Here is a 24,140-nt window from a genome sequence, read left to right as displayed (position 1 = left end):
CGCGTTTCAATGACGCGAAAAGCGCCATTTCTCAGCCAATGAAGGTAAACGCAGAGTGTGGGCAGCGTGATGACATAGGTCCTGGTCCCCACCATCTTAGAGAAGGGCATTGCAGTGATTGGCTTGCTGTCCGCGGCGTCACAGGGGCTATAAAGGGGCGTTCCCGCCGACCGCCATGTTACTGCTGCTGATCTGAGCTTAGGGAGAGGTTGCTGCCGCTTCGTCAGAAGCAGGGATAGCGTTAGGCAGGGTCCATTAACCACCAAACCGCTTGTGCTGTAGCAATTTCCACTGCCCAACACCACCTTCGGTGTGCAGGGATAGTGGAAGCTACATTTTTTTTTTTCCTCAGCGCTGTAGCTCATTGGGCTGCCCTAGAAGGCTCCCTGATAGCTGCATTGCTGTGTGTACGCCGCTGTGCAAACCAACTGCTTTTTTCAAAGCACAAATCCTCTTGTTCCTTCCTTTCTGCACAGCTATCTTGTTTGTTTGTCCACACTTTTTATTTAATTTGTGCATCAGTCCACTCCTTATTGCTGCCTGCCATACCTGGCTGAGATTACTTAATTGAAGGACAGTTCCTTTTTTTTTTTTTTGTGGGAGATTAAGATTGGCATTTCTGCTAGAGTGCCATCCCTGTCTGTGTCATCTCTCACTCAGTGGGCCATAGAAAGCCTATTTATTTTTTTGCTTGATTTGGGTTCTAAAATCTACCTGAAAAAATCACAACATCAATCAGTGGGAGAAAAATATTGGCCTCAGGGCTTGTGTGCCACTCCTGACTCCTGTGTATGCCATCTCTCACTCAGTGGGCCATAGAAAGCCTATTAATTTTTTTGCTTGATTTGGGTTCTAAATTCTACCTGAAAAAATCAATAAATCAATCAGTGGGAGATTAATATTGGCCTTTGGGCTTGTGTGCCAGTCCTAAGCGTGCCATCTCTCTCTCTCAGATAGTGGGCCATAGAAAGCCTATTTATTATTTTTTTTATTGGGTTTATAAATTTTCCCTGGAAAAAAAAAAAAAAGTGGGAGATTAATATTGGCCTCTGGGCTTGTGTGCCAGTCCTGAGCGTGCCATCTCTCTCACAAATAGTGGGCCATAGAAAGCCTATTTATTTTTTGGGTTGATTTGGGTTCTAAATTCTACCTGAAAAAATCAATAAATCAATCAGTGGGAGATAAATATTGGCCTCTGGGCTTGTGTGCCACTCCTGACTCCTGTGTGCGTCATCTCTCACTCAGTGGGCCCTAGAAAGCCTATTTTTTGTTTTATTTGTTTTCTAAATTCTCCCTGAAAAAATCATTTTATTTTATTTTGTTTCTAAATTCTTCCTGAAAAATTCATTTTTTTGTATTTTTTTTTTCTAAAGTCTCCCTGAAAAAAAAAAAAAATCAAATCAGTGGGAGATTAATATTGCCCTTTCTGCTTGTGTGCCATCTCTCTCTCTCTCGCTCCAATTGTGGGCCATAGAAAGCCTATTTATTTTTTTGCTTGATTTGGGTTCCAAAATCTACCTGAAAAAATCACTAAATCAATCAGTGGGAGATAAATATTGGCCTCTGGGCTTGTGTGCCACTCCTGACTCCTGTGTGCGTCATCTCTCACTCAGTGGGCCCTAGAAAGCCTATTTTTTGTTTTATTTGTTTTCTAAATTCTCCCTGAAAAAATCATTTTATTTTATTTTGTTTCTAAATTCTTCCTGAAAAATTCATTTTTTTGTATTTTTTTTTTCTAAAGTCTCCCTGAAAAAAAAAAAAAAAATCAAATCAGTGGGAGATTAATATTGCCCTTTCTGCTTGTGTGCCAGTCTTGACTCCTGGGTGTGCCATCTCTCTCTCTCTCTCTCCAATTGTGGGCCATAGAAAGCCTATTTATTTTTTTGCTTGATTTGGGTTCCAAAATCTACCTGAAAAAATCACTAAATCAATCAGTGGGAGATAAATATTGGCCTCTGGGCTTGTGTGCCACTCCTGACTCCTGTGTGCGTCATCTCTCACTCAGTGGGCCCTAGAAAGCCTATTTTTTGTTTTATTTGTTTTCTAAATTCTCCCTGAAAAAATAATTTTATTTTATTTGGTTTCTAAATTATTCCTGAAAAAATCATTTTTTTTGTATTTTTTTTTTCTAAAGTCTCCCTGAAAAAAAAAAAATAAAAAATCAAATCAGTGGGAGATTAATATTGCCCTTTCTGCTTGTGTGCCAGTCTTGACTCCTGGGTGTGCCATCTCTCTCTCTCCAATTGTGGGCCATAGAAAGCCTATTAATTTTTTTGCTTGATTTGGGTTCCAAAATCTACCTGAAAAAATCACTAAATCAATCAGTGGGAGATAAATATTGGCCTCTGGGCTTGTGTGCCACTCCTGACTCCTGTGTGCGTCCTCCCTCACTCAGTGGGCCCTACAAAGCCTATTTTTTTTTTATTTGTTTTCTAAATTCTCCCTGAAACAATCATTTTATTTTATTTTGTTTCTAAATTCTTCCTGAAAAATTCATTTTTTTGTATTTTTTTTTCTAAAGTCTCCCTGAAAAAAAAAAAAAAATCAAATCAGTGGGAGATTAATATTGCCCTTTCTGCTTGTGTGCCAGTCTTGACTCCTGGGTGTGCCATCTCTCTCTCCAATTGTGGGCCATAGAAAGCCTATTTATTTTTTTGCTTGATTTGGGTTCCAAAATCTACCTGAAAAAATCACTAAATCAATCAGTGGGAGATAAATATTGGCCTCTGGGCTTGTGTGCCACTCCTGACTCCTGTGTGCGTCCTCTCTCACTCAGTGGGCCATAGAAAGCCTATTTTTTTTATTTGTTTTCTAAATTCTCCCTGAAACAATCATTTCATTTTATTTGGTTTATAAATTCTTCCTTAAAAAATCATTTTTTTTAATTATTTTTTTTTTTCTAAAGTCTCCCTGTTAAAAAAACAAAAAACAAATCAGTGGGAGATTAATATTTACATTTGCGCTTCAGTGACAGTCCTGCGTGTGTGGCATCTCTCTCATTTGTTGCCACCAACAACAGAGTGTGTAACATTGTGCCTGATTTTCGTTGTGGTCTCACCCACCTGTAAAGGGGTAGCTAAATCATACTGAAGTTATAGCTAACCGTGTAAGTTGTGTGACAGCAACAAATACCGTTAGTTTGGTAACGTTTTTAAAAAAATGAGGAAGTCTGGTGGAAGAGGTCGTGGCCGGGGGCGTTCATTGTCAGCTGGTAATGAGGGTAGTGGTAGTGGTGGAGCATCAGGTGGTCGTGGGAAAAAAAAATATTGCACCTAAGTCTGGAGCTGTGGAGCCAGGTTCGTCGTCTGGCTACACAAGGCCTCGAACGCTCCCTTTTCTGGGAGTAGGAAAACCGCTTTTAAAGCCGGAGTAGCAAGAGCAAGTTTTGGCTTATCTTGCTGACTCAGCCTCTAGCTCTTTTGCCTCCTCTCGTGAAACTGGTAAAAGTAAAAGCAGCGCGTCGTTAGTGGATGTTCACGGTCAGGGACAAGTCGCTTCCTTGTCCTTTTCAGCAAAAACAACAACAGAGAAGAATGCAGCAGGCGACACAACGGGTTACTCCATGGAGCTCTTTACACATACCGTCCCTGGCTTAGAAAGTGAAGCAGTTAACAGTCCATGCCCATTACAAGTTGAATCTGACATGGAGTGCACTGATGCACAGCCACAGCCAGACTACTATGCTGGTCCTTTGACTCAGACCACAACATTGCCCTCGCAGGGTGCTGATCAAGAATCAGACCCTGATGAGACTATGTTGCCCCATCACGAACGCTATACCACCGACCGACACGGTGACACAGACGAAGTTGCACACGAGCTACAAGAAGAGGTAATAGATGACCCAGTTCTTGACCCCGATTGGCAGCCATTGGGGGAACAGGGTGCAGGCGGCAGCAGTTCTGAAGCGGAGGAGGAGGGGCCGCAGCAGGCATCAACATCGCAACAGGTTCCATCTGCCGGGCCCGTATCTTGCCCAAAACGCGTGGCAAAGCCAAAACCTGTTGGAGGACAGCGTGGCCATCCGGTTAAAGCTCAGTCTGCAATGCCTGAAAAGGTATCCGATGCTAGAAAGAGTGCAGTCTGGCATTTTTTTAAACAACATCCAATTGATCAGCGCAAAGTCATCTGTCAAAAATGTTCAACTACCTTAAGCAGAGGGCAGAATCTGAAAAGTCTCAATACAAGTTGCATGCATAGACATTTAACCACCATGCATTTGCAAGCTTGGACTAACTACCAAACGTCCCTTAAGGTTGTAGCACCCTCGGCCAATGAAGCTAGTCATCAACGCAACATCCCTTCCGGCAGTGTAGGGCCACCATTTTCTGCACCACCTGCAGTATCTGTGCAGGTTTCTTTGCCAGGCCAAAGCAGTCAGGGTCAGGGAATCACCAGTTTCGTAGTAGGAAACACTGCATCTAGGGCACCGGCGGCAACAATACCATCTCCCACCGTCTCTCAGTCTGCCATGTCCACCGGCACCCCCGCTAGTTCCATGATCTCCAGCTCTCCAGTCCAGCTCACCCTACATGAGACTATGGTTAGAAAAAGGAAGTACTTAGCCTCGCATCCGCGTACACAGGGTTTGAACGCCCACATAGCTAGACTAATCTCGTTAGAGATGATGCCCTACCGGTTAGTTGAAAGCGAAGCTTTCAAAGCCCTGATGGACTACGCTGTACCACGCTACGAGCTACCCAGTCGACACTTTTTTTCCAGAAAAGCCATCCCAGCCCTCCACCAGCATGTTAAAGAGCGCATCGTCCATGCACTCAGGCAATGTGTGAGCACAAAGGTGCACCTGACAACAGATGCATGGACCAGTAGGCATGGCCAGGGACGTTACGTGTCCATCACGGCACACTGGGTAAATGTGGTGGATGCAGGGTCCACAGGGGACAGCAAGTTTGGGACAGTTCTGCCTAGCCCACGGTCTAGGAAACAGTTGGCTGTAGCCGTTCGCACCCCCTCCTCCTCCTCCTCGTCCTCCTGCAGAAGCGAGACCTCGTCCACAGACCGCAGTCGCACAACCACTCCATCCGCAGCTGCCACTGTTGCACACCAGGTCTCCCATTATGGGGCAGCTACTGGCAAACGTCAGCAGGCTGTATTGGCTATGAAGTGTTTGGGCGACAACAGACACACCGCTGAAGTTCTGTCCGAGTTCTTGCAGAAAGAAACGCAGTCGTGGCTGGGCACTGTAGATCTTGAGGCAGGCAAGGTAGTGAGTGATAACGGAAGGAATTTCATGGCTGCCATCTCCCTTTCCCAACTGAAACACATTCCTTGCCTGGCTCACACCTTAAACCTGGTGGTGCAGTGCTTCCTGAAAAGTTATCCGGGGTTATCCGACCTGCTCCTCAAAGTGCGTGGACTTTGCTCACATATCCGCCGTTCGCCCGTACACTCCAGCCGTATGCAGACCTATCAGCGTTCTTTGAACCTTCCCCAGCATCGCCTAATCATAGACGTTGCAACAAGGTGGAACTCAACACTGCACATGCTTCAGAGACTGTGTGAACAGAGGCGGGCTGTTATGTTTTTGTGGGAGGATACACATACACGGGCAGGCAGTAGGATGGCAGACATGGAGTTGTCAGGTGTGCAGTGGTCGAAGATTCAAGACATGTGTCAAGTCCTTCAGTGTTTTGAGGAATGCACACGGCTGGTTAGTGCAGACAACGCCATAATAAGCATGAGCATCCCCCTAATGCGTCTGCTGATGCAAAGTTTGACGCACATAAAGGATCAGGCGTCTGCAGCTGAGGAAGAGGAAAGCCTTGATGACAGTCAGCCATTGTCTGGCCAGGGTAGCGGGCGAACAGGAGGAGGAGGACGAGGAGGATGATGGGGATGATTATATTTTTAATGAGGAAGCTTTTCCGGGGCCAGTGGAAATTGTTGGCGCGGCAAGGCCGGGTTCTGGTTTTTGGAGGGACACAAGTGACGTGGATTTGCCTGAAACTGCCCCTCAACCAAGCACAACCACAGATTTGAGAACTGGAACTTTGGGCCACATGGCGGATTATGCCTTACGTATCCTCAAAAGGGACACACGCATAACAAAAATGATGAACGATGACGATTACTGGTTGGCCTGCCTCCTTGATCCTCGCTATAAAGGCAAATTGCAAAATATAATGCCACATGAGAACTTGGAACTAATATTAGCAACCAAACAATCAACTCTTGTTGACCGTTTGCTTCTGGCATTCCCTGCACACAGCGCCCGTGATCGTTCTCACACGAGCTCCAGGGGCCAGCAGACCAGAGGTGTTAGAGGGGCAGAAATCAGAAGTGGCGTTGGCCAGAGGGGTTTTCTGACCAGGTTGTGGAGTGATTTTGCTATGACCGCAGACAGGACAGGTACTGCAGCATCAATTCAAAGTGACAGGAGACAACATTTGTCCAGTATGGTTACTATTTTTCATCCCTTATCGACGTTCTCCCTCAACCGTCATTCCCATTTGATTACTGGGCATCAAAATTAGACACCTGGCCAGAATTGGCAGAATATGCATTGCAGGAGCTTGCTTGCCCGGCAGCTAGTGTCCTATCAGAAAGAGTATTCAGTGCTGCAGGTTCAATACTAACAGAAAAAAGGACTCGTCTGGCTACCCAAAATGTAGATGATCTAACCTTCATTAAAATGAACCACAACTGGATTTCGAAATCTTTTGCCCCACCTTGCCCGCCTGACACCTAGCTTTCCTATGTAAAGGTCTTGCCTGTGGACTATTCTGAACGACTTTTCCAATCTCGTAATTTGCAGCACCTGATTGTCCAGCATCCGACATGTTAACACCTTCCTAAATGGCCAAAGTCCCCACACGGGGCCGTGGTATCGCCACGTGGCGCCAGCACCCGTGAGAGTACTGTTTGTCTGAAGAGGTGGGTGTGCCCGCTTTTGGTCGACGGCACTGCCACTAGGTCCCTCATAGTACAATAAAGTGTCTGGCGGTGGTGGTGCGCACCCAACGTCAGACACACCGTTGTAATATGAGGGGCCCTGGGCCTGTACCGCCGGCCACAAGACAGTCCCCCCCCCCCAGGTCAAACAGTGCTCTACCACTTGCAAAATTTTCTCTCACAGCTCCACCAATGTTTAGTCTATGCGCTGACATCCTTCAATGCCTGGCACTGTCAATACCATTGTATTGACATTTTTCTTATGTTAGGCCTTCGAAGCCTGTCTGTGGTCACTCCTTCCACTAGGCCTCCACTGACCTGTCTACTGCTGCCCGTGTTCCCCTGGAACCAATTTTAAATTGCCTACAGCCAGCCCAATTTATTATGTTAGGGCTTCGAAGCCTGTCTGCGGTCTCTCCTTCCACTAGGCCTCCACTGACCTGTCTACTGCCGCCCGTGTTCCCCTGGAACCAATTTTAAATTGCCTACAGCCCAATTTTTGTTATGTTAGGCCTTCGAAGCCTGTCTGCGGCCCGTTCTTTCCACTACTACTACACTGACCTGGCTACTGCCGCCCGTGTTCCCCTGGAACCAATTTTAAATTGCCTACAGCCAGCCCAATTTATTATGTTAGGGCTTCGAAGCCTGTCTGCGGTCCCTCCTTCCACTAGGCCTCCACTGACCTGTCTACTGCTGCCCGGGTTCCCCTGGAACCAATTTTAAATTGCCTACAGCCAGCCCAATTTATTATGTTAGGGCTTCGAAGCCTGTCTGCGGTCCCTCCTTCCACTAGGCCTCCACTGACCTGTCTACTGCCGCCCGTGTTCCCCTGGAACCAATTTTAAATTGCCTACAGCCAGCCCAATTTATTATGTTAGGGCTTCGAAGCCTGTCTGCGGTCCCTCCTTCCACTAGGCCTCCACTGACCTGTCTACTGCTGCCCGGGTTCCCCTGGAACCAATTTTAAATTGCCTACAGCCAGCCCAATTTATTATGTTAGGGCTTCGAAGCCTGTCTGCGGTCCCTCCTTCCACTAGGCCTCCACTGACCTGTCTACTGCTGCCCGTGTTCCCCTGGAACCAATTTTAAATTGCCTACAGCCCAATTTTTGTTATGTTAGGCCTTCGAAGCCTGTCTGCGGCCCGTTCTTTCCACTACTACTACACTGACCTGGCTACTGCCGCCCGTGTTCCCCTGGAACCAATTTTAAATTGCCTACAGCCAGCCCAATTTATTATGTTAGGGCTTCGAAGCCTGTCTGCGGTCCCTCCTTCCACTAGGCCTCCACTGACCTGTCTACTGCTGCCCGTGTTCCCCTGGAACCAATTTTAAATTGCCTACAGCCAACCCAATTTATTATGTTAGGGCTTCGAAGCCTGTCTGCGGTCCCTCCTTCCACTAGGCCTCCACTGACCTGTCTACTGCTGCCCGGGTTCCCCTGGAACCAATTTTAAATTGCCTACAGCCAGCCCAATTTATTATGTTAGGGCTTCGAAGCCTGTCTGCGGTCCCTCCTTCCACTAGGCCTCCACTGACCTGTCTACTGCTGTCCGTGTTCCCCTGGAACCAATTGTAAATTGCCTACATCCCAATTTTTGTTATGTTAGGCCTTCGAAGCCTGTCTGCGGCCCGTTCTTTCCACTACTACTACACTGACCAGGCCACTGCTGCCCGTGTTCCCCTGGAACCAATTTTAAATTGCCTACAGCCAGCCCAATTTATTATGTTAGGCCTTCAAAGCCTGTCTGCGGTCCCTCCTTCCACTAGGCCTCCACTGACCTGTCTACTGCTGCCCGTGTACCCCTTGAACCAACATCAGAAAATATAAAAATAAGTATTTTGCTTATAAAAAAGAAAATACTGGAGAGATATCACATGCAGACATTTTAACATTAAAAACAAACACATACAACAAAAATCTGGTACAGTACTAAAAATGGCCACCAGCTACAATAACTTTCTCCTGCAAGTAGTTAACTGAAAGTTTTTTTCAATTTAAAACACAGATATGGCATCCACCGAGTGTTGTCCTGTCGCGTCTTCTTTATATTATTGTCAAGAAGATGCAAAACAATGAAAATAATAAAATCATTATTTACCAAAAAAATAGAGTAAGTCAAAACCACATTGCAAATAAACATTCATTACAAATAAAGAAGCAGGGCGCGTCCGAGGGTGAGTATATACCTAATAAGAATATAATCACCCTCGGACGCGCCCTGCTTCTTTCCGACAGCCTTCCTTCCTAAGAATCAGCCCTTCCGTGGTGTAGAGAGAGGGTGTGTTACACTCCAAGGTGTTCCCCAGGTTGCCTTTCCTGAGCTTCGATCTTCATGCTCTCGTTTAGTAGTTGTCGGAAAGTAGGCTGCATTAGGCCTACAAATTGGGTATGGGATGGAGAGAGATGGTGTGTTACACTCCAAGGTGTTCCCCAGGTTTCCTTGCCATTGCTTCGGTCTTCCGACTCTCGTTTAGTAGTTGTAGAAAACTACACTGCATTAGGCCTACAAAATGGGTATCGGGTGGAGAGAGATGGTGTGTTACACTCTAAGGTGTTCCCCAGGTTTCCTTGCCATTGCTTTGGTCTTCCGACTCTCGTTTAGTAGTTGTAGAAAACTACACTGCATTAGGCCTACAAAATGGGTATCGGGTGGAGAGAGATGGTGTGTTACACTCCAAGGTGTTCCCCAGGTTTCCTTGCCATTGCTTCGGTCTTCCGACTCTCGTTTAGTAGTTGTAGAAAACTACACTGCATTAGGCCTACAAAATGGGTATGGGGTGGAGAGAGATGGTGTGTTCCACTCCAAGGTGTTCTCCAGGTTGCCTTTCCTGAGCTTCTATTTTCAGGCTCTCGTTAAATTGTGGTTAAATGGAACAACTGCATTTGGCGTACTAGTTGGTTTGGGGCCTATTAACAGTGTCTGCCGCTCCTTGCTGTTCTCCTGGTTTCCTGTCCTGAAATTCCGTTTTCAGGCGCTCGTTAAGTACTTGTTAATGTTAGACTGCATTTGGCCTACTAGTTGGGTTGGGGCCTACTATCGGTGTCTGCCACTCCTTGCTGTTCTCCTCCACTGAACAAAGCTGTGCCGCCTGTTTACTACGGTTGCCAATTTTGAACTGCATTTCGACTACTTACTGATTTGGGCCTACTCTCTGTGTCAGCCTCTCATTCCAGTTGTCCTCCACTGCAATGCCCCCTGGTTATTCCTGTGTTACCAATTTTGAACTGCATTTAGCCAACTTTATTCTTTGGGCCTATATCTGTGTTTCCTCCTCATCCTGCCCATTGCCCAGCCAGTGATAGATGAGTCTGCTGGTACATTGACCCATAACGCAACATTCCCCGTGCATGCTACACAACAACATTGTGACCCTGCTGAAAGTCAGGTTGCTCTTCCCGCATACCATACCACCTTACACGGGGACAAAGAGGAAGGTGCAGATGAAAGTGCAGGTTCCTTCATCAGGTGGGGGGAGGAATACTAGTTGGCGACGTCACTGGCACAGGGCCTCTCATAGTACGCAAAAGTGTTGCTGCCGGTGGGAGGCGCCCCCGCCGTGCAAACACACCGCTGTACTTTGAGGGGCCCTGTGCCAGTGCCAATGCCAACGAGTGGGCCCCCCCTGCTTGCTCAGGTTCACAGCACTTGCAAAGTTGAAATACTTACCTCTCCCTGCTCCACTGCCGTGACGTGGTCCAGATTTCCTGGGCCCACTAATTACTTGAACCAGCCCTACCCACCACAACTTTAGCCAAATGACCCCCAATTTCAAATGCCTTCCAATTATTATAAGGTAAATTACGCTTGACAAGCTTCATTAAGAAGAATGGATGGTTTTGACATTAAAATGGGCACTCTAGGTGTTTTCCTGGCCCCCACTCACTGCCGACAATGCTGCCCCATTGACTTGCATTGGGTTTCGTGTTTCGGTCGATCCCGACTTTACGTCATAATCGGCCGCGGCCGATTTCACTCGACCCGACTTTTGAGATAGTCGGGTTTCGCGAAACCCGGCTCGACTCTAAAAAGGTCAAGGTCGCTCAACTCTAGTCAGGACGTTTTGCATAATGTCCTAGGGCCAATGACAGGAATGGGGAGGCCAGAACATGTTGAGGCGGTGTTAGATTAGATGGGTGAGAGTGCCTCCAATTCCTTCGCATTATCTTCCACCCGGTTCCCTACAGAAAGCACAGAGTTGGCATCTGAGGTCTATGGTCCTCCAGCTTCCACCTCACCCCTTTGCAAATCAGCCAAGCAGTCTGAGCTCCAAGTCATGCTGCAGTCTCTTCTGCTTTTTTATGTGTTCGCTGGCTGGGGTTCCATGGCCCATCCATCTGGCGCTGCCTCAGAAGTGGAAGAGACTGAGCACACTGATGCCCAATCACTTGTTAGGTTGGAGGATGAGTACATGGGAGGACTAGTTCACATGGTCAGTGGACCACCGCAGCATATCTCTGGGGATGATGAAACACAGTTGCTAACTGCATAGTCTTTCTGCAGTATGCAGACCAGCAGCGAGGGCAGGGATAAGGAGTTGGTGGAAGATGATGTGTGGGATGATGAAGTCATAGATCCCACATTGAGCGAAGAGAGGAGAAGGTGGTCACACTGCTCCAGCAGCACAGCAAAAGAGGGAGAAGGGTGCAAAGCACAGCAAGTGGCCCCTAGCCAACCTACATTGGCTGCTGCTGTCAAATGCGCCGAGGAAATGAGGAAACCAAAGCCAGCTCAAAGGAGCTCCCTGGCGTGGCATTTCTTCAGCCACTGTGCTGACTACAACACATGGGTGGTTTGCACACTGTGCCATCAGAGCCTGGAGCGAGGCAACAATATTCTGAACCTGAACACTATCTGCATGATGAGGCATCTTAATTCCAAAGTTCTCCCACTTAAAAAGATGAGAGAGGCCTGTAATTAACATCATAGGTAGACCACAACTATGAGAGTCAAAATGAGAAAACAAATCCAGAAAATCACCTTGTCTGATTTTGCAAAATTTATTTTGTAAATTATGGTGGAAAATAAGTATTTGGCCACCTAAAAACATGCAAGATTTCTGGCTCTCACAGACCTGTAACTTCTTAAGATGCTCCTCTGTCCTCCGGTCATTACCTGTAGTAATGGCACCTGTTTGAACTTGTTATCAGTATAAAAGACACCTGTCCACAAGCTCAAACAGTCACACTCCAAACTCGATTATAGTGAAGAACAAACAGATGTCGAAGGACAGCAGAAACAAAATTGTAGCCCTGCACCAGGCTGGGAAGACTGAATCTGCAATAGGCAAGTAGCTTGGTGTGATGAAATCAACTGTGGGAGCAATAATAAGAAAATGGAAGACATACAAGACCACTGATAATCTCGCTCGATCTGGGGCTCCACGCAAGGTCTCACCCCGTGGGGTCAAAATGATCACAAGAACGTTGAGCAAAATTCCCAGAACCACACGGGGGGACCAGTTATGAAAGGTAATTCAGTACCACAATGGACATAGAGGTCAGCGCACATACAGTGACCTGGCAATAACCCAAAAAACAAGAACGAGCTCTGAGACGTGGGAACTCTGTTGACCGCAATCCCTAATCCTCTCCAACCACACTAAAGGCAGCCGTGGATTGCGCCTAACGCTCCCTATGCAGCTCGGCACGGCCTGAGAAACTAGCTAGCCTGAAGATAGAAAATAAGCCTACCTAGCCTCAGAGAAATACCCCAAAGGAAAAGGCAGCCCCCACATATAATGACTGTGAGTTAAGATGAAAAGACAAACGTAGAGATTAAATAGATTTAGCAAAGTGAGGCCCAACTTTCTGAACAGAGCGAGGATAGGAAAGGTAACTTTGCGGTCAACACAAAACCCTACAAAAACCACGCAAAGGGGCAAAAAGACCCTCCGCACCGAACTAACGGCACGGAGGTACACCCTCTGCGTCCCAGAGCTTCCAGCAAGCAGTAAAAAACAAATTGACAAGTTGGACAGAAAAAAACAGCAAACAAATAGCAAAGAGTAACTTAGCTATGCAGAGCAGCAGGCCACAGGAACGATCCAGGAGGAAACAGGTCCAATACTAGAACATTGACTGGAGGCCAGGATCAAAGCACTAGGTGGAGTTAAATAGGGCAGCACCTAACGACTTCACCAGATCACCTGAGGAAGGAAACTCAGAAGCCTCAGTACCACTTTCCTCCACCAACGGAAGCTCACAGAGAGAACCAGCCGAAGTACCACTTGTGACCACAGGAGGGAGCTCTGCCACAGAATTCACAACAGTACCCCCCCCTTGAGGAGGGGTCACTGAACCCTCAACAGAGCTCCCAGGACGACCAGGATGAGCCATATGAAAGGCACGAACAAGATCGGGACCATGGACATCAGAGGCAAAGACCCAGGAATTATCTTCCTGAGCATAACCCTTCCACTTAACCAGATACTGGAGTTTCCGCCTTGAAACACGAGAATCCAAAATCTTCTCCACAATATACTCCAACTCCCCCTCCACCAAAACCGGGGCAGGAGGATCAACAGATGGAACCATAGGTGCCACGTATCTCCGCAACAATGACCTATGGAATACGTTATGTATGGAAAAAGAATCTGGAAGGGTCAGACGAAAAGACACAGGATTAAGAACCTCAGAAATCCTATACGGACCAATAAAACGAGGTTTAAACTTAGGAGAGGAAACCTTCATAGGAATATGACGAGAAGATAACCAAACCAAGTCCCCAACCCGAAGTCGGGGACCCACACAGCGTTTGCGATTAGCGAAACGTTGAGCCTTCTCCTGGGACAAAGTCAAATTCTCCACTACATGAGTCCAAATCTGCTGCAACCTGTCCACCACAGTATCCACACCAGGACAGTCCAAAGACTCAACCTGTCCTGAAGAGAAACGAGGATGGAACCCAGAGTTGCAGAAAAACGGTGAAACCAAGGTAGCCGAGCTGGCCCGATTATTAAGGGCGAACTCAGCCAAAGGCAAAAAGGACACCCAGTCATCCTGATCAGCAGAAAGAAAGCATCTCAGATATGTTTCCAAGGTCTGATTGGTTCGTTCGGTCTGGCCATTAGTCTGAGTATGGAAAGCCGAGGAAAAAGACAAGTCAATGCCCATCCTACCACAAAAGGCTCGCCAAAACCTCGAAACAAACTGGGAACCTCTGTCAGAAACGATATTCTCTGGAATGCCATGTAAACGAACCACATGCTGGAAAAACAATGGCACCAAATCAGAGGAGGAAGGCAATTTAGACAAGGGTACCAAATGGACCATCTTAGAGAAGCGATCACAGACCACCCAAATGACTGACATCTTTTGAGAGACGGGAAGATCTGAAATAAAATCCATAGAGATATGTGTCCAAGGCCTCTTCGGGACCGGCAAGGGCAAAAGCAACCCACTGGCACGAGAACAGCAGGGCTTAGCCCGAGCACAAATCCCACAGGACTGCACAAAAGTATGCACATCCCGTGACAGAGATGGCCACCAAAAGGATCTAGCCACTAACTCTCTGGTACCAAAGATTCCAGGATGACCAGCCAACACCGAACAATGAACCTCAGAGATAACTTTATTCGTCCACCTATCAGGGACAAACAGTTTCTCCGCTGGGCAATGATCAGGTTTATTAGCCTGAAATTTTTGCAGCACCCGCCGCAAATCAGGGGAGATGGCAGACACAATTACTCCCTCTTTGAGGATACCCGCCGGCTCAGATACACCCGGAGAGTCGGGCACAAAGCTCCTAGACAGAGCATCCGCCTTCACATTTTTAGAGCCCGGAAGGTATGAAATCACAAAGTCAAAACGGGCAAATAACAACGACCAACGAGCTTGTCTAGGATTCAACCGCTTGGCGGACTCGAGATAAGTCAAGTTCTTATGATCAGTCAAGACCACCACGCGATGCTTAGCTCCTTCTAGCCAATGACGCAACTCCTCGAATGCCCACTTCATGGCCAGCAACTCTCGATTGCCCACATCATAATTTCGCTCAGCAGGCAAAAACTTCCTGGAAAAGAAGGCGCATGGTTTCATCACCGAGCAATCAGAACTTCTCTGCGACAAAACAGCCCCTGCTCCAATCTCAGAAGCATCAACTTCGACCTGGAACGGAAGCGAAACATCTGGTTGACACAACACAGGGGCAGAAGAAAAATGACGCTTCAACTCTTGAAAAGCTTCCACCGCAGCAGAAGGCCAATTGACCACATCAGCACCTTTCTTGGTCAAATCGGTCAATGGTTTAGCAATACTAGAAAAATTGCAGATGAAGCGACGATAAAAATTAGCAAAGCCCAGGAACTTTTGCAGACTTTTCAGAGATGTCGGCTGAGTCCAATTATGGATGGCTTGGACCTTAACAGGGTCCATCTCGATAGTAGAAGAGGAAAAGATGAACCCCAAAAATGAAACCTTCTGAACACCAAAGAGACACTTTGATCCCTTCACAAACAAAGAATTAGCACGCAGGACCTGAAACACCGTTCTGACCTGCTTCACATGAGACTCCCAATCAGCCGAGAAGATCAAAATGTCATCTAAGTACACAATCAGGAATTTATCCAGGTACTCTCGGAAGATGTCATGCATAAAGGACTGAAACACTGATGGAGCATTGGCAAGTCCGAACGGCATTACTAGATACTCAAAATGGCCCTCGGGCGTATTAAATGCAGTTTTCCACTCATCGCCTCGCTTAATACGCACAAGATTATACGCACCACGAAGATCTATCTTGGTGAACCAACTAGCCCCCTTAATCCGAGCAAACAAATCAGATAACAATGGCAAGGGGTACTGAAATTTAACCGTGATCTTATTTAGAAGGCGGTAATCTATACAAGGTCTCAGTGAACCATCCTTCTTGGCTACAAAAAAGAACCCTGCTCCTAATGGCGACGATGACGGGCGAATATGCCCCTTCTCTAAAGACTCCTTCACATAACTCCGCATAGCGGCGTGCTCAGGCACAGATAAATTAAACAGTCGACCTTTTGGGAATTTACTACCAGGAATCAAATCGATAGCACAATCACAATCCCTATGCGGAGGTAGGGTATCGGACTTGGGCTCATCAAATACATCCCGGTAATCAGACAAGAACTCTGGAACCTCAGAAGGGGTGGATGACGAAATAGACATAGACCCCCTGACAACCCCAGCTGGACACAGACATGGATTTCCAATCTAATACTGGATTATGGACTTGTAGCCATGGCAACCCCAACACGACCACATCATGCAGATTATGCAACACCAGAAAGCGAATAACCTCCTGATGTGCAGGAGCCATGCACATGGTCAGCTGGGTCCAGTACTGAGGCTTATTCTTGGCCAAAGGCATAGCATCAATTCCTCTCAATGGAATAGGACACTGCAAGGGCTCCAAGAAAAACCCACAAAGCCTAGCATACTCCAAGTCCATCAAATTCAGAGCAGCGCCTGAGTCCACAAATGCCATGACAGAACATGATGACAAAGAGCAGACCAAGGTAACAGACAGAAGAAATCTTGACTGTACCGTACCAATGGTGGCAGGCCTAGCGAACCGCTTAGTGCGCTTAGGACAATCAGAGATAGCATGAGTGGAATCACCACAGTAGAAACACAGCCCATTCAGACGTCTGTGTTCTTGCCGTTCAACTCTGGTCAAAGTCCTATCGCACTGCATAGGCTCAGGTTTAAGCTCAGGTAATACCGCCAAATGGTGCACAGATTTACGCTCGCGCAAGCGTCGACCGATCTGAATGGCCAAAGACATAGACTCATTCAGACCAGCAGGCATAGGAAATCCCACCATGACATTCTTAAGGGCTTCAGAGAGACCTTTTCTGAAAATAGCTGCGAGCGCACCTTCATTCCACTGAGTGAGTACGGACCACTTTCTAAATTTCTGACAATATACCTCTATTTCATCCTGACCCTGACACAGAGCCAGCAAATTCTTCTCTGCCTGATCCACAGAATTAGGCTCATCGTACAGCAATCCGAGCGCCAGAAAAAATGCATCGATATTACTTAATGCAGGATCTCCTGACGCAAGAGAAAATGCCCAGTCCTGAGGGTCGCCACGCAAAAAAGAAATAACGATCCTAACTTGTTGAACTGGGTCACCAGAGGAGCGAGGTTTCAAAGCCAGAAATAGTTTACAATTATTTTTGAAACTCAGAAATTTAGTTCTATCTCCAAAAAACAAATCAGGAATAGGAATTCTCGGTTCTAACATAGAATTCTGAACCACAAAGTCTTGAATATTTTGTACTCTTGCCGTGAGCTGATCCACACATGAAGACAGACCTTTAATGTCCATTGCTACACCTGTGTCCTGAACCACCCAAATGTCTAGGGGAAAAAAAAGGTAAAACACAGTGCAGAGAAAAAAAAATGGTCTCAGAACTTCTTTTTTCCCTCTATTGAGAATCATTAGTACTTTTGGCCTCCAGTACTGTTATGAAAGGTAATTCAGTACCACAATGGACATAGAGGTCAGCGCACATACAGTGACCTGGCAATAACCCAAAAAACAAGAACGAGCTCTGAGACGTGGGAACTCTGTTGACCGCAATCCCTAATCCTCTCCAACCACACTAAAGGCAGCCGTGGATTGCGCCTAACGCTCCCTATGCAACTCGGCACGGCCTGCGAAACTAGCTAGCCTGAAGATAGAAAATAAGCCTACCTAGCCTCAGAGAAATACCCCAAAGGAAAAGGCAGCCCCCACATATAATGACTGTGTGTTAAGATGAAAAGACAAACGTAGAGATGAAATAGATTTAGCAAAGTGAGGCCCAACTTTCTGAACAGAGCGAGGATAGGAAAGGTAACTTTGCGGTCAACACAAAACCCTACAAAAACCACGCAAAGGGGCAAAAAGACCCTCCGTACCGAACTAACAGCACGGAGGTACACCCTCTGCGTCCCAGAGCTTCCAGCAAGCAGTAAAAAACAAATTGACAATCTGGACAGAAAAAAACAGCAAACAAATAGCAAAGAGTAACTTAGCTATGCAGAGCAGCAGGCCACAGGAACGATCCAGGAGGAAACAGGTCCAATACTAGAACATTGACTGGAGGCCAGGATCAAAGCACTAGGTGGAGTTAAATAGGGCAGCACCTAACGACTTCACCAGATCACCTGAGGAAGGAAACTCAGAAGCCGCAGTACCACTTTCCTCCACCAACGGAAGCTCACAGAGAGAACCAGCCGAAGTACCACTTGTGACCACAGGAGGGAGCTCTGCCACAGAATTCACAAAAGGGACCTAGTGAATGATCTGCATAGAGCTGGGACCACTGTAACAAAGGCTACCATCAGTAACACACTACACCACCAGGGACTCAGTTCCTGCAGTGCCAGACGTGTTCCCCTCTTTAAGTCAGTACATGTCCGGATCCGTCTGAAGTTTGCTAGAGAGCATTTGGATTATCCAGATGAGTATTGGGAGAATGTCATATGGTCTGATGAAACCAAAGTAGAACTGTTTGGTAGAAACAAAACTCATCGTGTTTGGAGGAGACAGAATGTTGAGTTGCATTCAAAGAGCTTCATACCTACTGTGAAGCATGGGGGTGGCAACATCATACTTTGGGGCTGTTTCTCTACAAAGAGACCAGGACGACTGATCCGTGTACATGAAAGAATGAATGGGGCCATGTATTGTGAGATTTTGAGAGCAAACCTTCCATCAGCAAGGGCATTGAAGATGAAACATGGATGGGTCTTTCAGCATGATAATGATCCCAAGCACACCGCCAGGGCAACGAAGGAGTGGCTTCGTAAGAAGCATATGAAGGTCCTGGAATGGCCAAGCCAGTCTCCAGATCTCAACCCCTTAGAAAACCTTTGGAAGGAGATGAAAGTCTGCGTTGCCCAGCGACAGGCCCAAAACACCACTGCTCTAGAGTAGACTTGCATGGAGGAATGGGCCAAATATACCACCAACAGTGTGTGCCAACCTTGTGAAGACTTACAGAAAATGTTTGACCTCTGTCATTGCTAAAAAAAGGATATATAACAAAATATTGAGATGAACTTTTGTTAATGACCATACACTAATTTTACGCCATAATTTCCAAAACAAATCTTGCAAAATCAGACGAGGTGATTTTCTGGATTTGTTTTCTCATTTTGACTAGTTGTAGTCTACCTATGATGTCAATTACAGGCCTCTCTCATCTTTTTAGGTGGCAGAACTTGCACAATTATTTGCTGACTAAATCCTTTTTTTTCCCCACTGTATGCTGGTGTAACCCTATCCTAACGACTTGTATGGGCAACCAATATTTAAAAACTTTAAAATGGACCAAGGGCAAATATGTCAAAATATGTCCAAATGACGCTGAAGTTAGTGTGATTATTAACTGTAGAAAAAGAAATCACTTGTTTTGTAGAAATTGACTGAAACTATAAAATCTAGATTTTTGTCCATTTTTTGATTAAAAAAAAGTGTTAACAAAAATATGGTGGCCTATATGAAGCTAGAAAATATGTGCTGGATTGTTTTTCTAAGTCATTGAGGGTCAAGCAGCATCACTTAGCTTCCAACACATATGCATTGTAACTTGCTTCTCACGTGTATGATTGAGTGGTTGAAGCTGTCAAAGGGTTACTGATTTACCCTAGTAAAATATTTCATACATGACATCTCATTCCACTTACACCAAAAATCCCAGTGGTGAAATGTTTTATCTACTGCAGGAATCCAGGCTGCATGCTCGGCTCATGTCATTCGCATCCATCTTCCTAGGACCTCCTTGTATTAGCATTGATCTGCGGGGGGAATAAGAAGCATGATGGTGGGTTTGCTTTATACCCTGTTGCAATTTCTGCTGCAGTGATTGAGTATACAGGCAGTTTTTTTGAAACATGGTCGTTCTAACTTATTTTGTCTTCCTGTCAATATCGTGGCACTTGTCCAAATTATGGATCAATACCAACTGATCTTTTTATGTTAAACCGTAATGAAGCTGGCCGTTTCTTATTGGAGATGTGATTTTGCTCCGGGCGACATTTGAAACTGAGAACTTTGAAATGGAAATGAGATATAAGGAATGGAGCGTAGGTGACTTTTACTCTGTATATTATAGAATAAATGGCAGAAAGATCTAGAGCTCCCTGATGTAACTTAATTAAAGAGGCTCACACGCAGGAGGGTCAGTTATCCCGGTCAATGATGAATTAGTTTGTGCGGTAAAATAAAGATAGCATGTAGTGGTTTGTCTAACAGCAGAAGAGACAAGGATACATTTTTATTGGTATTAGAACCTACAAATTCTATTATACAGATGATATGACATGCTATGATCCGGGCTTCTATACTGTGCTGAAATGTGTAATTACTGAGAGGTATTCTTGTGGAAATAAGTTCAAGGCTAAGCCTAATTGCACTTTTCCCAGAAAATTGAAGAACTGACTTACGTGAAGTTTTCTAAAATATTATTGTCTTTATTAAAGGAGCAAATAGAGTGATTATCGGTACGAGAAGCAAAAAGCGTCATTTACATCTGTACATTTAAAATGATACAAAATTCATATAAAACTCAAATGGAAGGTAAATCTGTGATGGCTGAGGCTCCTTTCACACTAGCGTCGGAATCTCCACGTCGCAATGCGTCGGGGAGAGATTCCGACGCTAGCGTTTGCTGCATTGCACAATGGGTGCAGCGGATGCATTTTTCCGGCGCGTCCGCTGCCCCATTGTAAGGTGCGGGGAGGTGGAGGCGGAGTTCCGGACGCGCATGCGCGGTCGGAAAAAGCGGTCCGTCAGGAGAAAAAAACGTTACATGTAGCGTTTTTTTCTCCCGACGGTCCGCAAAAGCACGACGCATCCGTCGCTCGACGGATGCGACGTGTGGCAATCCGTCGCAAATGCGTCGTCAATACAAGTCTATGGGGAAAAAACGCATCCTGCAAGCACTTTTGCAGGATGCGTTTTTTCTGCAAAACGACGCATTGTGACGGATTGCAGAAAACGCTAGTGTGAAAGTAGCCTGAGGGTGCCAATAGTGGGATGCCCACCCCTTAGAAAAGCAAGCATCTTTTGCCCCCTTTTCCTTCTCCGCAGGTCACGTTTGAGTGCTGCTGTTACATTCAAAGACAAGGGTACTTAAAGGGAATCTACCTAGTCTGAGAGCAGCATAATGTAGGGGCAGAAACCCTGATTCCAGGGATGTGTCACTTACTGGGCTGCTTGCTGAAGTTTTTTTTAAATTATAAAATCACTGTTTTATCAGCAGGAGATGATCACTAGAGGACTATTAAACCTGCTGCCAGGTAGTCCAACCATGCCCCATCACTGGTTAGCAAATTTCTGCCTATGCACAGTGTACACAGAAAGCTGCCAATCAGTGCTGTAGGCGGGGTTATACATGTAAGGGACACAAGGAGCTGTCCGTAAATATTACTTGTAATGTCTTAGTAAGTATCCATGTTGTGCAGTTCCCTGCTATGTATAATTACTGTTATAGTTGTAGGGAAAGCGTAGCACCCTAGTTTGGCCACTAGATGGGGGTGCAGAGTTATTCAGCTTGTAAATAGTTAAGTGGGAGGAGCTAATGGCAGTTAGTTAGGGAAACATCTGGAAATTTGAATCAGTTGGGCGGGAGCGCCCTGTCAGGGCAGTCAGCTCTGCAGCAGCCCAAGATCCAGTCAGGCAGCATTAGGGCCAGGAAGGCCACGACAGAAAGGAGGAAGGCATTGAAAGGGTCACTGACAGCACAGTATAAGTGGGACTGTGGCTGTAGGTGCTAGAAAGGAACCAAGCAGTACAGACAGGTCACTCAGAATGTGGCAGCTTGCTAAGTGGATGGATGTACTCGGGACCAAGGTGAAATGGTTTAGAGGAATCCCTACTAAAATAAGACTGGGCACAGAGGACGCTGGAGGTTCAGTAAGCACGGTCCGTTCCGGAAGCAAGCTAAGTAAAGATGAAGGAAAGACAGAGAAAGAGGAGAAGCTGATATAAATGCTGACAAGGAAAGAGAGGAGACAGGGACAGAGAAGAAACTGTGTATTGTAAAGCCCACTGTAAAAGCTGAAAAGAACCGCTATGTGCCTGTTTCAAATAAAGTTCATTGTTTAAGCGTTCAACAGGACTGTGACTCTGATTATTCTGCTTCGCCTGAGGAAAACGTGCAGATCTTTATAGGAAGCCCCGAGAGAAAAGGAGCTGCAGGTATGCTGACTGAGAGTCGTGGAGTGTATATGAGGGGCGATCAGGGTGTGCAAGAGACTTACCTCAGCCACGACTACCACCCAGTCCCACCCTTACATACAGACTCAGCATTCAGAGAACTGGTAGATCTGCAGTAGATAACAGTTTTTAATCAAAACTACAGCACCCAGTAAGGTATGTGATACATCGCTGGAATTAGGGTCTCTGCCTTCAGATTAAATAGCAAAAACTTGGTGACTGATTCCCTTTAAAGGGACTCTGTCACCTGAATTTGGAGGGAACAATCTTCAGCCATAGGGGCGGGGTTTTCGGGTGTTTGATTCACCCTTTCCTTACCCGCTGGCTGCATGCTGGCTGCAATATTGGATTGAAGTTCATTCTCTGTCCTCCATGGTACATGCCAAGGCAATCTTGCCTTGCGCAGGCGTGTACTATGGAGGACAGAGAATGAACTTCAATCCAATATTGCAGCCAGCAGCCAGACAGAGGGTAAGGAAAGGGTGAATCAAACACCCGAAAACCCCGCCTCTATGGCTGAAGATTGTTCCCTCCAAATTCAGGTGACAGAGTCCCTTTAAGGAGACAGCAGAGTACAGTGCTTGACTTTATCCAGCCGCATGGACCTAAGTGGGGTGGTACCATGTAGGTCTAACCGCCTTTTCATACAAACTCCAGGAACAAACGGGGGCAAAGAATCACTGTTCTAGAGATGGTAAGAAATTGCTAGATTCTGGGGCCCCCAGCATTCAGATACTATTATTTTGTAAGAAAACCTCTTTAACTCTTTCTGTGGACATTTTTAGTTTTGCAAGAGTCATCTTTTTTTCCCCCCATCAACATAGCATTTTTGCAGGATGATTTGCAGTGTAGTTTATTATATATTGTTATTCTTGTGGGGTAGAATGGTGTAAGTCAGTATGTTTATGGAACTATATATTGTGGTAGATCGTCTCTCACAGAAGAGCTGGAGGAAGGTGAGTTTCAGTGCTCCTTTCATTTAGGTGCTGATGCTGTGTGGCGGCCATTGTTGCCGTGGCTTTGTGCTGGTGGGGCGGCGCGGTCTGGAGTCATGGGGGCTCAGTCTTGCAGCATGGGTGCTGTGGGGCAACAGGCCATCTGCCCTGCGGGTGCTGTGGCGGTGGTCGCAGCACGGCTCCGCTCCGTTAGGGCGGTAGGACCCACTACGAGGTTTGCCGTGACGTGGCAGTGGGCTTCATACAGTCTGATCAGAATGTTAAACTGAAAACCTCATGTTCAGTTAAATAAATTTTTGTCTAGCGGCTTTAGATCAACGTATGATCTTTGGAGGTGAGGTTCACGCTTTTTTTTTTGTACAAAGCATGTGTTTGTGTGTGTACATATATATATACATACACACACACACACACACACACACACACACACACACACACACACACACACACACACTGTACATACACACACACACATGTCTCTGGCAAAAATTAAGAGACCACCACATCAAAACCCTGTCATGGGCAGCCCAATCTCCAGACCTGAACCCCATTGACAACCTCTGGAATGTAATCAAGAGGATGATGGATAGTCATAAGCCATCAAACAGAAGAACTGCTTATATTTTTATGCCAGAAGCAGTGTGAAAGACTGGTGGCAAGCATGCCAAGACGCATGAAAGCTGTGATTAAATATCATGGTTATTCTACAAAATATTGATTTCTGAACTCTTCCTGAGTTAAAACATTAGTATTGTTGTTTCTAAATGATTATGAACTTGTTTTCTTTGCATTATTTGAGGTCTGAAAGCGTTGTTATTTTTTTTTCAACTTTGACCATTTTTCTTTGTCAGAAAAAAATACAAAATGTATTGCTTGGAAATTGGGAGACATGTTGTCAGAAGTTTATAGAATAAAATTACAATTTAACATCTTACTCAAAAATATACCTATAAAGAGAAAAATCAGACAAACTGGACATTTTTCAGTGGTTTCCTAATTTTAATATATATATATATATATATATATATATATATATATACAGTACAGACCAAAAGTTTGGACACACCTCATTTAAAGA

This window comes from Ranitomeya imitator, chromosome 2, assembly GCF_032444005.1.
Source record: "Ranitomeya imitator isolate aRanImi1 chromosome 2, aRanImi1.pri, whole genome shotgun sequence".
NCBI lineage: Eukaryota > Metazoa > Chordata > Amphibia > Anura > Dendrobatidae > Ranitomeya > Ranitomeya imitator.
This window is presented reverse-complemented; position numbering follows the sequence as displayed.